This window comes from Sorex araneus, chromosome 6, assembly GCF_027595985.1.
Source record: "Sorex araneus isolate mSorAra2 chromosome 6, mSorAra2.pri, whole genome shotgun sequence".
NCBI classification, from domain to species: Eukaryota; Metazoa; Chordata; class Mammalia; order Eulipotyphla; family Soricidae; genus Sorex; species Sorex araneus.
This window is the reverse complement of record NC_073307.1, coordinates 94,491,667-94,502,890: the sequence shown is the minus strand read 5'-3', so window position 1 is coordinate 94,502,890 and position 11,224 is coordinate 94,491,667.

Here is an 11,224-nt window from a genome sequence, read left to right as displayed (position 1 = left end):
TTTGCTCTCAGCGTTCACCTTCTTGCTTGCTTCCGATTTGGGGGACACACCCGGCGACGCTCAGGGGTTCCTCTTGGCTCTGCCCTCAGGAGTCCCTCCTGGCGGCGCTCGGGGACCCTTTGGGACGCCGGGGATCGAACCCGGGGCGGCTACGTGCAAAGCCAACGCCCTCCCTGCTGTGCTACCCTGCCCAGCGGTCAGCGTTTATCTAACACGCCGGGTGGGGGCTGCCGCCTTTGCTTCATCTGCACGCCCCCCTCCCCCATAAAGAGGACATACTCGGGTTCTCCAGGAGCGACCCCCAGCCCCCAATTCTCACAAGAGCCCCGAGACCCAAGAACAGCCTCGGAGCAGGCGCCCCGGGGGTCCAGGCTGCTCCCCTTCTTTCCAAAGCGACTCTTTGGAACTGTTTGCTCATTGTTTTTCTCTAAAAGCGTTTTCCTATGTGGGAACTATGTGATCATTTAAAAACTATGTGATCTGGGTGAAAGCTCGGTGCTGGGCTGCACACCCCCCCCCCTCGCCTGCTGCCAGCGGAAGTTTCTTCCACATTCTTCCTGCGCTGGGCGCGCATCTGCGTATCTATTATTTATAGCTGTGTGCAGACACACACCCCCCACACGTGTCTGTTCTTTTAATTTCATTTATTCATTTATTATTTTTTTTAATATTCGTTCCTCTGGGGGGAGGGGGGCTTTACCTGCACACTTGGCTGAGCCCCAGCTCTCTGGGTTGGGTGCGGGGAGCCCATTCTTTCAGTCTTGGTGGCCACACATGTGCTTGAGGGGAGCTGGACTTTCTGGCTTTCTGGGTCTCACACTAGCTTTTGTACACCCCCCGCTGCGGCTGCAGGGGTAGAGCTGCTAGGACTGTCTTTGGCGCATGTGGTGGCACTAGGTGTTGAACTCAAAACCTAATGCATTTGTGTGGCAGATGCAAAGGACTGAGATAATTCCCAGACCTTCTCTCTCTGTCTCTCTGTCTCTGTCTCTCTCTCTCTTGGCCACATCCCGCAGTGCTCAGGGCTTAACCCTGGCTCTGTCCAGGTTTCACTCTGGGCAGACTCAGGTGCTGGGAATTAAACTTTGGTTGGCTGCATGCCGAAACCACTGCACTATCTGTCCAGTCCCTGTGTAAAATGTCTTTTAACTCGTCTGTGTTTGAATATGAATTTTTCATTTTGCAATAGTCCGACTTTTTTTGTGTGTCTTAGTTTGTGGGCCATACCCGGCACTGCTCAGGGGTTACTCCTGCCTCTGCACTCAGGAATCACTCCTGGCGGTGCTCAGGGGGCCATATAGGATGCCGGGAATTAAATGGGGCTCGACCACATGCAAGGCAAGAGCCCTATGCGCTCTACTATTGCTCCAGCCCCCCCATTATTTTTTTTCTTTCTTCTGGGTTTTGGGCCACGCTGGGTAGTGCTCAGGGGTTATTCCCCGCTCTGTGCTCAGCAGTGTCTCCTGGCAGTGCTCAGGGAGCCACATGGAATTGGACATTGAACCCAGGACCTCACACATGCAAGGCTTATCCCAGCCAGAGCTTCTGATTTTGTTTTGCCTGTTGCAAGGTTATGGAGATGTTCTCTCTCTCCTTCTTTTAAGACTTTGTTCTTTCTGCCACACCTCGGTGTGGTCAGGGCTCCTTACGGCTTGGTGCTTGGGGGCCTGTGCCCACCCCCCTGAGAGCTTTTTTGTGACAATCATTCACACTGAGCTGGGAATTTCCTTTTGCTTGGGGGCTGTTGAACTTAAGATGTTTGCTACTTGGGGCTGGAGAGATAGTACAGCAGGAAGTGTGTTTGCCGTGCGTGCCGTCGACCCAGGCTCAATCTCCGGCATCCCATATGGTCCCTCTGTGTACAGCCAGGAGTAACCCCTGAGCAGCACAGGCTGTGACCCAAAAATCCAAAAATAATAATAAAAAAAAGATGTTTGTTACCTCGGATGCAGAGTCTGCCAGAGACAGGATGATTCCGTGGATGCTTAGACAAGAAAAACAAAGAGTTTTCATATAAGCGCTCTGGTACACACACAGACACACACACACACACACACATGCAGACACACAGACACGCACTCACCCACACACGTGCATGCACTCACACACATTCACACACACACACACACACACACACACAGTCTGATGAATGTAGCCCTTCCCCCTGAGGAGGGCTGCAGTCCCCCCAAACTGCAAGGAAACCCCGCCCCCCAGAGACCGCGAGAGACCAGGTCGTGCTAGGACCTTGATGTGGGTCCGTGGGACAAGGAGCGAACTCTGGCCTTCAGCTCGGGCAGCAGCTGGTCTCATCACGTTAGCCCCAAGTTTGAGGTCACGTTCGACCACAGCCATAGGAAGCTGTTAAGAGGTCAAGCGACATTCTTTTCCTCCACGTTCTGTTGGGCTGTTTGTGCCCTAATAACAGAACAGCTTGTCCTGTGCGCATGTGCTATGTGTGTATGTGTGTGTGTGTGTGTGTGTGTGCGCGGGCATGCGTATGTGTGTGCTTGTGTGTGCGTATGTGTGCATGAGTGTGCATGTGTGTATGTGTGTTGTGCATGTGTGTGCATGTGTGCGCACGTATGTGCATATGTGTGTGCGTGTGTGCATGTGTGGTCGTGTGTATATGTGCTGTGTGTATGTGTGCATGCATGTGTGTGCATGTGTTCATGAGTGTGCGTGAGTGTGCATGAGTGTGTGAGTGTGCATGTGTGTATGTCTGCATGTGTGTGCATGTATGTGTGCATGTGTGTGTGTCTGTGGGACCTGGGCAGAGACGCGGGCTGCCCTGTGTGCTGGTCTCGTGTCTCTTCTCTGCCTTTGCCAACTCCCACACCACGGTCGCCTCCCGGGGGTTCCTGACATCTGCTTCCCAAGGTCACCAACTCTATTTCTTATTTTGATCCGTTATGGAAATGGCTTCCCCCCACCCCAATATCTCCACAAACCATGTTAGAATCAGCTTCATTCAGGGAGGAACAAAAGGTCCCGGATTCGAGGTGCGCCTGGTCCTGAATCCTGATTGAGAAATGATCAGATTTCTTGGTTTTGGCTTTTTGGGTCACACCCGGCCATGTTCAGGGGTTCCTCCTTGCTCTGCACTCAGGAATCACTCCTGGCGGTGCTCGGGGGTCCTTATGGGATATCAGGGATCGGCCGTGTGCAAGGCAAACGCCCTACCCGCTGTGCTATTGCTCCAGCCCATAGAATGGTTGTGGGTTTTGGTGTTTTTGTTTGTTTTGTATTTTTGCTTTTGGGTCACACCCAGCAATGCACAGGGGTTACTCCTGGCTCATGCACTCAGTAATTATTCTTGGTGGTGCTCGGGGGACCCTATGGGATGCTGGGAATGGAGCCCGGGTTGGCCGTGTGCAAGGCAAACGCCCTCCCTGCTGTGCTATCGCTCCAGCCCCTCTGGCCTCTTAGTTTTACTTTTTCTCTCAAGGGGGTCGCATACCAGGCAGTGCTGGGGGAACTGACCAGTCCCGGGAATGGAGCCTGGGGTTCCCACGTGAGACCCTGCACTCAGCCCTGCACCCGGGGTCCCTAGAAAGCTTCTCCGAGCCCCATTCATTACTGGCTTGGGCGGTTTCCACTTCGGGCCCCGGGGGAGATGGCAATGACGAAGGCGTGTGTCAGTGTGTGCGCGGGGGGGCTGGGGGCAGGGTGCGTTGCCAATTGTCTTTGGGTGTGCTGTACCTAGGGGTGAGGCTGCTGGCTCATGTGACACCCCTATATTTAACGTTCGGAGGGATTAATCAGCTGTTTGCCCGAGCGCCTGCAGCTCTTCCTTCCACCAGCGGTGGCAGAAGCTTCTAAAATTTCTTCGCTTCCTGGCCAGTGCTGACGCGGATCTTTCAGGACTTCACTGGGGGCGGGGGGGGGGGGGCGGGGGGTGGGAGGAGGAAGGGGGGCCCATGAGCTCACGGTGGCTTCGACGCACATTTCCCTAATGACTAACACCCAGTGATACCTCGTGGTTTGCAGTGTGGGGGGCCTGGCCTGCTTTTGGGGGGTCTTAGTCACAGGAAGGTGTCTTGTGTCTCCCCAGAAAGTGTCTCTGTCTTCTTCCTGTGCCTCCCACCCCGTCTTACAGAGGAACCCCTATTCTCTCGCCAGCACCCCCCACTTCCTTTGGTGGGGATATGGGCCGGGGGCCCTATAATACCTAGTAGAAAACCCTTGTTCTAGATGGTTTCGTCGTTTTAAACAGTTTACTTTTTTGGGGAGGGGCACACCTAGCAGTGCTCAGGGCTTACTCCTTGCTCTGTGCTCAGGGGTCCCGCCCAGAGTTGCCCAGGGGTCCTCTGCAGCACCAGAGATGGAACCAGGGTCATAAGGGAAGTGCGCTGCCCCCTGGATTATCTCTGGATCCTTATATGGATTTTTTTAAATGGCTTTTCTTTTTTCTTTTCTTGAAGGGGGCTTGTTTTTGTCTTTGGGTCACATCCAGTGATGCTCAGGGGTCTCTTCTGACTCTGCACTTCAGAATGACTCCCGGCGGTGCATGGGGGACCCCTGTGGGATGCCAGAATCCAGATGGGGTGAGCCACACGCAAAGCAAGGACCCTACCCACTGTGCTATCTTTCCGGCCCTACAAGGCGCACGCTTAGCATGGCACTCCAAGTCTGTGGGCTTGGAGAAAGGAGAAACACAACATAGGGAGTCTCCCGTGGAACCAGCTAAGCTCTGGCGCCCTGTGTCCCTCTCCTCCCAGACCCCCACTGTCCCCACACTCTGCCACTCCCCCGGGGCTGTGGGGTCAGACTCAGGCCAAAGAAGTTTTTCTGAGCAGCTCCTGGAGTTCCTGGTCTGTGCTCACATTTTCTCCAGGATTTTCTTGGCTTGGCGCCTCCTTTTTTCCTTCCCGTCCTCTCTCCTCCCCTCCTTTGCCCTCCCCTTCCCTCTCCTCTCTTCCCCTCCCCTCCCCTTCCCTCCCCTCTCTTCTCCTTCCCTCCCCTCTCCTCCCCTCCCCTCTCCTGCCCTCCCCTCCCCTCCCCTCTCCTCCCCCCCTCTCGTCTCCTCTCCTCCCCTCCCATCTCCTCTCCTCCCCTCCCCTCTCCTCCCCTCTCCTCCCCTCTCCTCCCCTCCCCTCTCCTCTCCTCTCCTCCCCTCTCCTCTCCTCCCCTCTCCTCCCCTCCGCTCCCCTCCCCTCCCCTCCCCCTCTCCTCTCCCCCTCTCCTCTCCTCTCCTCTCCTCTCCTCTCCTCTCCTCTCCTCTCCTCTCCTCTCCTCTCCTCTCCTCTCCTCTCCTCTCCTCTCCTCTCCTCTCCTCTCCTCTCCTCTCCTCTCCTCTCCTCTCCTCTCCTCTCCTTTCCTCCCCTCCCCTCTCCTCTCCTCCCCTCTCCTCTCCACTAAGCGTTGTTCCCTCCCCGGCCATCTGGAGACCATCTCGGTCACGTCCATGTTCTGGCGACGAGGGAGGCCACATGCCGTCGCACATCTGCTCTCGGTGTGGGCTTCTGTGTGTCTGGGTATGTTCAGCCCGTTCGGGTCTGTTCCAAGGCGTGTGGGTGCTGAATCACAAGGTGGGAAGAAGTCTCACTTGGTTTTGACTGTGATCTTTATATTTGAAAGGCGGGTCTGGTCTTGAGGCTGCACCCAGCAGTGCTCAGGGCTTACCCCTGGCTCTGTGCTCAGGGAGCACTTCTTGGGGTATTCAGGGGACTATATGGGATGTCGGGGATCGAACCCTAGTTGGCTGCATCCAGATTTTTTATCCAGATATAACAGAAAATCGTCCAGATTTTCTCCTATATTGGGGCTGGAGCGATAGCACAGTGGGAAGGGCGTTTGCCTTGCACGCAGCCGACCCTCATTCAATCCCCAGCACCCCACAGGGACTTCTGAGCACCGCCAGGAGTTTTTCCTGAATGCAGAGCCAGGACTAAGCCCTGAGCATCACTGAGTGTGGCCCCAAAAACAAACAAACAGGGGCCAGAGCAATAGTACAGTAGTTAGGGCACTTGCCCTGCATGAGGCTGCTCATTCAATTCTCAATATCCCATATGGTCTCCTGAGCACAACCAGGAGTAATTCCTGAGTGCAGAGCCAGGCGTAACCCCTGAGCATCATCGGGTGTGACTCAAAAAAAAAAAAAAAACACACAAGAAAACAAACAACCGGGGCTGGAGTGATAGCACAGCGAGTCGGGCATTTGCCTTGCACGCAGCTGACCTGAGTTCAATTCCCAGCACCCCATATGGTCCCCTGAGCACCGCCAGGAGTAATTCCTGAGTGCAGAGCCAGGAGTAACCCCTGAGCATCGCCAGGTGTGACCCAAAAAGAAAAAAAAATAAAGAAAGAAAACAAACAACCAAAAAAAAACCCCACAAAAAACAAACAAAACAAAACAAAACAGAACAGAAAACAAAAACAAGTGACTAGACCTAACCGAACCAAAACTGAAACAGTTTTAGGCAGGAACTCAATGCTTCCTCTAAACTATTACTTTGTGTCTGCGCCTGTTACTTTATATCTCAGCTACAGCTCCCTCCTAGTCTGCTTTTGGTTCTGGGTCCCTAACTTGTGCGTCTTTGCTCCTCTCTGCCCAGAGATGCTCGCCCGCCTGCCGGGGCTGGCTCTGTCTGTCCTGCTCATTCCGGCAGGGTTTGCTCGTGTCTCGGATGCTCCGTCCCTAGGACACGCTGACCGGGGAACGTGACCTCCTGCGCCCAGGGCTGCAGCTTGTCTGAAGAGCCCTAGCGGGTTGCCTGTTTTTGTCGAATGAGGGGGTGCCTGTCCATCCTTGCCCACCTGGTCCTTTTGAGTTTTCTCTCCCTAGATCCTGGTGAATGAAAGCATGTGACAGGGACAGAACACATAGTTTGTTAGAACAATATGTTAACAATTCAAATCAGAGTCATGCTAATGCATCAATAGTGAATCACTCTTTTTTTTTTTTTTTTTTACCTTTTTTGGTCACACCCGGCGATGCCCAGGGGTTACTCCTGGCTCTGCACTCAGGAATGACTCCTGGCGGTTCTCAGGGGACCCTATGGGATGCTGGGAATCGAACCCAGGTCGGCCATGTACAAGCCAGTCTACCCGCTGTGCTATTGCTCCAGCCCCAAGAGTGGATCACTCTTACTTTAGTGTTCTTGCTTTTTTTTTCTTCTTTTGTTTCTTTTTTTGGGGTCATACCTAGTGATGCTCAGGGGTTCCTCCTGGCTCTGCACTCAGAAATTACTCCTGGTGGTGCTCGGGGGACCAGATGGGATGCCAGGGATTGAACCCGGGTCGGCCATGTGCAAGGCAAGTGCCCTTCCTGCTTTATACTATTTCTCTGGCCCAATTCTTGCAAATTTTTTTTTGGGGGGGGAGGCACACCCAAAATGCTCCTGGCTCTGTACGCAGGAATCACTGCTGGCAGAGCTTGAGAAATCTTATGTGATGCTGGGGATTGAACCTGGGTCGGCTGCATGCAAGGCGTGCGCCCTCCCCACTATACTATCGCCCCAGCCCCCCACCCCCACCCCAGGGGTGTGTAGAGCTTGGCTGGTTCCACTTCCGGTGCCAGTGTTCTCATTCTTTTTTTTTTTTTTTTTTTTTTTACGGCTGCTGGGTAACACGGTTATAGTAGTGTTGATATTTCTGATTTTGACGTACAGAGATGCCTCACCTCCGCCCAGGCTCCAAAGCGCCCACACACTGTTTTCTGTCACTTCTCATCCTCCCCCAGTTCCCGGGGACAGAATTCTCAACCTCAACATTCCCTCCCGCTGAGCCGCTTCCCGACTCCGGGCTCTGCACGCAGGAATCACTCCTGGCAGTGCTCCTGGGGGACCCTATGGGATGCCGGGGATCGAACCCAGATCGGCTGCGTGCAAGGCCAACGCCCTCCCCGCTGTGCTGTCACCCCGCTGGCCCCGAGTCCGTCTGGCAATTTTATCTCTGACTTGGAATATTTGGAGTGTTATTTTTTAGGAGGAAAAAAATAAGTGTGTTTCCATTTAATCAACATGGACTGACTCTTGGAAATAAAAGATGAATGAGCTCTTTCACACCCCCCTTCCTTCAGCCAGGGGCTACCATGGTTTCTCTCAGTTTTTAGCATTTGAATTCTGAGAGTGTCACAGAGCCGGGGCAAATCAATTGCATTTTAATTAAGAAGAAAGCATCAAAACTCCCTCTCTCTGCCCTCACAGCTGGCCCTGGTTTCTGTGACTTCTGTCTTCATTAATTCGGTCTTTGGTCGGTCGATTCCCACCTCAGCCCTGTCCCCAGGGCTGCCTGCCTGTCCCTGGCTTCCTTCACTGACATCTCTGGGGCTTCAAGGCGCTTAAGGTTATCCTTGTTTTTTTCCTTTCACACAAAAATACTTTATTTTACAGAAATAATGATCCAAGTTTATTTTGTGGAGCTTATTTTAGTCCAATCTATGGCACGAGAAGGTGCCAAAAGCAAATTCTTTCTTATGAAATTCTCTGGAGTCACTTATTATTATTTTGGTTCTCTTTGACGTTCTCTTTCAAAATGATATTTATTTTTTGTAGAATCACTGTGAGATACAGGGATGCTATTTTCGACCATCCAAAGTCACCTCCGGGAAGATCTGATGGCACCAGACGAAGCGGAAGGAGCCGGCACAGCACCGACTGGGCGCTTGGCGCCCGTGGGAGAGTTTCTCCCCGTCTCTGCCTTATTTCTCTTAGCAAACGGGGCCATTTTGGAGAGTATCTTTTTTTTTTTCTTTTTGGGTCACACTCAGCGATGCACAGGGGTCACTCCTGGCTCTGCACTCAGGAATTACTCCTGGCGGTGCTTGGGGGATCCTATGGGTTGCTGGGAACCAAACCCGGGTCGGCCGCGTGCAAGGCAAATGCCCTCCCCACTGTGCTATCGCTCCAGCCCCAAAAGTATCATTTTTTGGACTCACCTGGGGACCAGCAGTCTGGCTTCGTGGCAGAGCACCCCTTGCATGAGGCTATAAATTTGATTCCCCAAACCGCAGGGTCGCTGCCCCTCCAGCGTGACCCCTGGTAAAGGTGCCGGAGGGATACTGCAGGTGTTAGAGTGCTCACTTGCTGGGCCGGAGTGATAGTCCAGTGGGGAGGGCGTTGGCCTTGCACGCGGCCGACCCGGGTTTGGTTCCCAGCAACCCATAGGATCCCCCAAGCACCGCCAGGAGTAATTCCTGAGTGCAGAGCCAGGAGGAACCCCTGAGCATTGCTGGGTGTGACCCAAAAAGCAAGCAAACAAGCAAAGTAACAAAGTGCTGGCTTGCAGAGCGCGAACCCCAGATTCCATCTCCGGCACCCCACATCGTCCCCCTAGCCGAGCCGGGAGTCAGCCCTGAGCACTGCCAGGTGTAGCCCTATTGCCCTCTCTCGAAAAGGACTCCGGAGCACAGGAGCAGTGACACTAGATGGGGGGTGGGAGCTGATGCGAGTGGCTGAGTAGCTGCTTGGCCCGTGCGGGACCCTGGGTTCAAACCCTGGCACCCCCTGAGCACCACTGGGAGTGGCTCGCACACAACTGAGGAAGAGGATTTGCAGAGCTGGAGCAATCGGACAGTCGGGAGGGCACTTGCCTTGCACACGGCCAGCCTGGGTTCGATTCCCGGCATCCCATAGGGTCCCCAGAGCTCTGCCAGGAGTGATGACTGAGTGTAGAGCCAGGACTAAGTCCCGAGCACTGCAGGGTATGACTCCCTGCACCCCCTCCCCCCGAGTAAAAAAGAAAATTAGGGACTGGAGCGACAGCACAGCGGGGAGGGCATTTGCCTTGCACGCAGCCGATCTGGGTTTGATTCCCAGCATCCCATAGGGTCCCCGAAGCACCACCAGGAGTAATTTCTGAGCGCAGAGCCAGGAGTAACCCCTGGGTATTGCTGGGTGTGACCCAAAAAGCAATAATAATAATAATAATAATAATAATAATAATAATAATAATAATAATAATAAAAGGAAATTTAAAATACATAATTTGGGGGCCTAAAGCCAGGTCCAGGATCCAAATCTGTCCCCTAGCCCCACGCCCCACTGCCTCCCCCCCTGCCTGGCCCTGTTCTCCCGCCGCAGAGCCCCCCAGAGCCCACCACTGTCTTCTCTGCGCTGCCCCCAGCCCCCGCCGGTGGCGCAGGGCCCTGACGCCTGGCTGGGAGCTGGGACCACGCGGAGCTCTTTGGGCCCATGGGCTTGAAGCCACCCCTGTCAGGCGCCCTGGCGTCTGGCTGTCCCCTGGCCCCTCCACCCTCACCCCCAGCGCGTGAGCAGGGCTGAGCCGCCTCCTGCAGAGAGTCGAGCCAGGTGACCCCACGCTGTGTCAACTCCCGTGTTTGGCTTGGAAGATGCCAGGTCTCCCGGTGAGCTCACGCCACCCTCTGTGCTCGGCCACTCTGCTCCCCAGCAGGTGACACATCACCTTCCTCTCTCCCAGGTCCTGTTTCTTTCAGGCCTCCTCCTCCAGGAAGTCTTCCTGCTTTCAGGGGGAGGGCAGAGATTTTCGTTTTAGTCTAGTTTGTTTTCTGCCCTTTTTTTTTGGCTATTCCCCGCTCAGTGTTTGCGGGGGGAGAGGAGGGTCACTCGTGGTGATGCTCAGGGGAGCACACGGAGCTGGGGGGGTCCAACCCTGAAGCCCTGAGGGGAAGCCCTGGCTCTGTCCCCGGGAGCCAGCCTCCTTGTCGGTGTGCCGGGAACAGTGCTCCAGGGGTGAGGCGTCACTGTGTGGAGACGGCTGGCGTGCAGGGTGGAGGTTGCGGCTGCCGCCCCAGCCCCGCCCGCCAAGGTGGAAAAACAAATCCCGCGAGCGCGTGGCCTTGCAGCCAGCCAGCCCGATCTGGCTCCCGCCGCCGGGGTTGAGCTCAGTGTTGACTGTGGCCAGGGGACCACATCCCGCTGGAGGTGAGACAGGATGTGCTGATTGGAAAAGCTTGGGAGGGGCCGGGGATGGCAGGGGAGGGGCGGGCGGGTGGAGCATGCACCGCCATGAAGGCGCTGCTGCCGCCCCAGCTCCCGGGGCCAGGGGGAAAAACAGCGAGAGTTGCAGGTCACTGTCTGCAGAACGTGTGAGGGTTTGCTGTGTGCGGGGCTGTGTGTGGGGCTTGCTCCTGGCTCCCCCCATCCTGTGCTCGGGGATCACTCCTGGTGGGCCTCTGAGGACCCCTCTGGGTATCAGGGATTGAACCCAGCGAGGCCGTGTGCAAGGCAAGTGCCCTTCCCACGGTACCATGGTACCATTGCTCCCGCCCGTCAGAAACGTGTTATCCGGGGCCAGAGCCGTA